This window comes from Aplysia californica, unplaced genomic scaffold, assembly GCF_000002075.1.
Source record: "Aplysia californica isolate F4 #8 unplaced genomic scaffold, AplCal3.0 scaffold00314, whole genome shotgun sequence".
In the NCBI taxonomy this organism is placed as follows: Eukaryota; Metazoa; Mollusca; class Gastropoda; order Aplysiida; family Aplysiidae; genus Aplysia; species Aplysia californica.
Window position 1 is genome coordinate 843,590 of NW_004797584.1, and position 5,881 is coordinate 849,470.

Here is a 5,881-nt window from a genome sequence, read left to right on the forward strand (position 1 = left end):
CACCACCACCACCAACAACAACAACAACAACAACCACCACAACCAACAACAACAACAACAACCACCACCACAACCAACAACACCAACAGCAACCACCATCACAACCAACAACAACAACAGACTTACTGAGGATGATGTACTCAAGGCTGAAGGGTTGCCGTCCACCGACACGACATCCTGTATAATAATATATGTGAGGTAGTGTGGTGAAATCAGGAGCTAGATCTAGTCAAAATAATGAAAGTGAAGAAACGCATTTTCCTGAAGATTTTCGAATTTTTATCGATTTTTTGTTGTTGTCATTTTTAGGCTCAAAGCCTTTCAAGCCCATTAAAGAACACATTTCTATGTGGATTTTACTGGAAAAATGTTGATTAAAGGCATAAAAAATGTAAATTTTCAGTTTTGACGGACTCTCAAGCTAGAGAAATAATGCACATTTGGCGGCCATTTTCTCGCTAATTTTACCTCTGAAACCAGGTGGCCCCCACGTTTTCAATCGCCAATATCTTGACTTGTACAAACGATAAAGGGATATTTTTTCATCAAAAGCAAAGCAAACGGATAGGCCTTAAGATGATACCAATAACTACATATTATGCCCCAAAATTGACGAGCGCCTGATTCCACCATAATGCCTCACATATTAATATTATGTTAGACGTTCTGACAAAATATGAGTCTCTTCTCACAATCCACAAATGGAGATATTGGCCAAAAATCGACGTTAATGTCAGGTTTGTAGACTTTCTATTGACGCCAAATTTTCGAACTGTAACCTGCCTTTTAATATTTCATACTTATAAATTGTAAAAACTTCACATATAAGCGTGATGTGTCTTTTTCCTTAAGCCTTGAATCCGAGAAGTAACTCATTTTGTCAGTACGCTTCGAACATGTGTCAGGTGGAATCAGGCGCTTGGCTATTTTTGAGTATGTGGAGTTATTGATATCATCTTAAAGCTGAAAAAACAACAACATTTATCTTCGATACATGTCGAAATATTCGTGATTGAAGGGGTTGGGATTCGTCTGGTTTCAGAGGTAAAATCAGCGAGAAAATGACAGCTAAACTTTTGTTACTTCATTTCTAGAGTCCGTGGTGGAAACTGAAAATTTACATTCTTGCGTCTTTAATCAAAGTTTATCAGTAACAATCAACACAAAATAAATGTTATTTTTTAATGGGCATGAAACGTGCCTGATTTCATGATATATAACCAAAAACGGCCTCGTCAAAAAGAATTTTCCGATATACTAACCTGCTGCGTGCCATTCTCGGCAGCCAGAGGTTACTTCCATATTTTAAACGCATAAATTTGGGAAAAAAATCTAGGCCAGTGTCTGTTCTAGGGGTGCTTTATTTTGTCATGGTCAGTGTATATTTCCCGGATGCTTTAATGTATCAAGGTCAGTGTATATTCTACGGGTACTTTAATTTATTCATCAACCCAGTCGATGCTCGCTTCTTCTTCTTCTTTTTCTTCTTCTTCTTCTTCTTCTTCTTCTTTTTCTTCTTCTTCTTCTTCTTCTTCTTCTTCTTCTTCTTCTTCTTCTTCTTCTTCAGAAAAAGAAATCTCTCCCTCATCCAATCTCCCCCCCCCCAAATCCCTGATTTTAAGGTTGGTAAGATCGAGCACCTGGTCTTTTTGGATAAGGAATATCACAGAGTGCTCGAGTGCACGTTGCGCACATTAAAGACCAACTGGTGGTTGAGAATCCCAGAAGACTAGTCCATTAGGACGCCAGCCAGGCAAAGTTCAAAATGGAAAAATAGATCCTCAATCCCAGAAAAATATCTGTCACGCATGTTTACCTGTACGTCATCCCTTACACCTTCCTTGATTCAAAGTGGCGTCGGTGGCCTAGTGGTTAGGCTACCAGACTCGTAATCTGTAACAAAGTGAAGCCAGAGGGCTCGTGGCTCGTAAATACCAGGTGAAACTAGTACACTGGACGCTGCTACCGCGAGAGGAGCGTAATTACAACTGGACGCCACCACCCAGGACGGCATCTTGAGGGACAGGGAACCTTACAGTGGGGCGTATTTATAACACCTTGCTTCCTCAAAATCAGTTAAGTCCCTGATTTGTAAGATCATGAAGACCGATATGAGGAGCGTCTCTTACGCGTTAATTGTAAACGCATGAGAGTGCAAAACGATTTGGAGCGTTCAAAGCCCACACGTTCTTGGGGACTGGGGAAAGAAGATACACCCATCCAGAAGGTACCTATTGAAGTCTGAATAATCAAAGTGGGATCATTACGACGCTGGGGCCTTATATACCAAGGTCCAAAGGTAGAGGGCAGTTTTAGTTAGTTAGTTTGCAGTTAGTTAGTTGTGTTAGTTTTTAGATCAGAGCAGACTAGCGTAGACTAGAGACGAGACCAGACTAGAGTACTGAGAGGACATAGAGCTAGACCAGGTTAGGCGAAGGGTGGTGACAATATTCGTGTACACTGCTAGATAGTCGTCTGTTCGAAAAATGTTATAACCAGTGTTTCAGGAAATAGTAGTTACCCTTCTGTAGATTATAGGTCCTCGAAGCTAGAAGCATGTTTTGTAAACGTCATACATTTCATTGTTGTTGATGATTAAATATTTCAAAAATATTATAGCGTGAAGTTTTCTTGTCATCTTTGACATAGCCTATACGATCACGTGTCAGAGTGGTGTAACCAGTACAACAACACCTTTTTAATACCGTGTTACAAATCGTGAGATTGCGGTTTCGGGGATTCGAGCGTCAGCTCGGTCCGACGCTGTGTCCTTGGGGTAGGCACTTTACACGAATTTCCCACACGCCTTGGTCCTTTTCGGGGACGGACGTTAAGCTCGGAGGTTCCGCCTCTTAAATAATCTATTAGTATTGATAGGGGCGTTAAACCTATACCATTTCATTTCATTTCTTGATTCAAAACGCGTTGATGATGTCTCTGCTTTTGGAGAATAATATCATGAAAATCAAGACCTAGAGGAAGGGAAACAGTTATTGGGCAAACTATTTCCTATCCTACCTCAGAAATACAAATCTGACATTTTTGGCTGTTTTGAGCTATTAGGACTATAGGATCAGAACCCAAATGTTCCACCTTCTCTATCAAGATCGTAAAATTATTTGGAATCATTATCAAGATATTATTCAAAAGACTGCTTTCGAAAAACTTGACATGCTGTGAAACTTAAATTTTTTAAACGTCAGATTTCTCCAAACTAGGTGCTGTGCAGATAGAACTTTGTACTTCTGAGACAGCGCTATGTCTATCCCCCGGGCAAAGCTGCATCATGCTGACTGCTTTAAACTCGTCTGCCCTAACACAAAAGACCGTATCAATTCGTCAGAAAGAGCTCGCTTGTTCGGCGTTGACGTTAGATAGACACTTCTTTAGGTTTTTATTTTATTTTATTTTGGGGAACTGTTTTACGCACTTGAAATACAATTAGGTTTTATGATGTGCCAAAGATTAGGGGTGTTACAAGACAGTAACAAACACAAAAAAAGAAGAAGGAGAGATAAGAACCATAGATGGTTGATGGGAAAGAAGGAGCAAACCACCCCACAGCACCCGCCAACCACCCACAAGCGACACTTCATCGTCTTCCGTGCCTTGCGTACGAACGCATAATACTTTATTATATCAGACTTTACAACTTGTGATCTCAGAAGTGCAAAGTCCTATCTGCTCAGAACCTAGTTTTGAGAAATCTGACACCAAAGCAGTTGGCGGGTGCTCTGGTGTGGTTTGCTCCTTCTTTCCTATCGAACATCTATCGTCCTTATCACTCCTCCTTCTTTTTTGTGCTTGTTACTCTCTTGTAACACCTCTAATCTTTATGTGTTTCTCAATATGTCAAGCTTTTTCGAATGCAATTCTTTGAATATCTCGATAACGACTCCTAATATTCTTACGATTTTGATAGAGCAGATGCAGCATTTGCTTTCTGACTTCATGTTCTTAGTAACTCCTAACGGCCAAAAAATGAAGGACAGAACTTTGTAATCTGAGGCAGCGAACTATTCGTGGCCGTCCTGTTTAGTGTATGTCCTTTTGTAGTCACTGACGATCACATCACGTTAGGAGCGCTGTGTCCACTTGAGGTACAACATCCATGGTCCAAAACTAGAGGTGGGCAAAATCCGGATAATCTATAAGGAAAACCGGATAATTCTCAATGAAATATTATCCGAATTCAGACTCTCAACTCTCTTTCCTGACCCGTTTGCCGAAGTGGGTGCACCAATTTGTTGAAATAGTCCTAACCCGTTTGTCGAAGTGTTTCTAACCCATTTTCTGAAGAGGTTCATATCATATTTGCCGAAGAGGTACACTAGCATACTATTATCCGGATTTTACTAAAGCGACTCATTGCCCAGCCCTATCCAAAACCATCCCCTTGTAGGCCCACAACCAACTAATTATAGAGGGCTGTTGTATGTTGGGTTCTCAAAAGTATTCATTGGCATGTTTCCTGTCCTTGGCGTCACACATGGACGCACTCACACACATACAGAGAGAGAGAGAGAGAGAGAGAGAGAGAGAGAGAGAGAGAGAGAGAGAGGGAGAGGGAGAGGGAGAGGGAGAGGGAGAGGGAGAGAGAGAGAGGGAGAGGGAGAGGGAGAGGGAGAGGGAGAGGGAGAGAGAGAGGGAGAGAGAGAGAGAGAGAGAGAGAGAGAGAGAGAGAGAGAGAGAGAGAGGGGGGGGGCAAGTACGTGGAGGTAATGAATATAACGGAAAGGCAGGGCCAAAAGGAGGGGGTTACCAGAACACAAGGGGTGATTAGTACGTTACGTTGTAAATTTAAGGTCCTTAAAATGGGGCTCGTCATCATCATCATCATCATCATCATCATCATCATCATCATCATCATCATCATCATCATCATCATCATCATCATCAACAACAACAACAACAACAACAACAACAACAACAACAACAACAACAACAACAACAACAACAACAACAACAACAACAGCAACAGCAACAGCAACAGCAACAGCAACAGCAGCAGCAGCAACAACAACAGCAACAACAACAGCAACAGCAACAGCAGCAGCAGCAGCAGCAGCAGCAGCATCTTACCTCAGTGTAACTGTCAGCCTTTCAATTGGTGGAATGACCTTCCTGCAGTTCGTATTCTGTTTTTGAATATGTAGTCCACATAATTCCAAATGGCTTTGGAAGCTTGCCTTCGTCATGCGAAAATATGCTAAGCATGTTTCGATATCATCAAGAATTCGGTGCAACATTCTAAATTCTCCTGCATTGTCACGTTCTTTGAACATGAGATGTATCCAGAATAGGCGGCGACCTTGCAGTAAACGACACATTTCCAAAAAAGCAAGAACAGACAGATATAGAAATTCATTCGTCCCAACTGCAGTGAGGTTACTGAACACACAGTGCTACAAATGAAAGAGAGAGAGAGAGAGAGAGAGAGAGAGAGAGAGAGAGAGAGAGAGAGAGAGAGAGAGAGAGAGAGAGAGAGAGAGAGAGAGAATGTTATTTGTGGCGTTTACAGATGGCTGGGTTTTTATTTTCTTCTTTTTCTTCTTCTTTTCTTTTTTGTGATTTGCGAGTTTTCACGCGAAAGCCGAATCCGGTTGTATGGTTCGGGTATGATTTACATAGGAGGATGAATGCGGAGAAGTTTGGGAGGGGGAGTGTGTGGGGTACATCAGCGTCTGTTTGTCGTTTTATTCTCTTCTCATCTTTTCCACCGCCCCCCACTCCACTAGCATTTAAGAATTAAAAGAATAATTTAGATAGTGTCTTTGATCTTTTGTGTTGGTTTTGTTTGTGTTTTAGTGGGGGGGGTGTGCGGGGGGGGGGCATGAAATGGGCGGAGGGAGGTGTTTTTTTTTTTTTTTTGTTTTTTTTT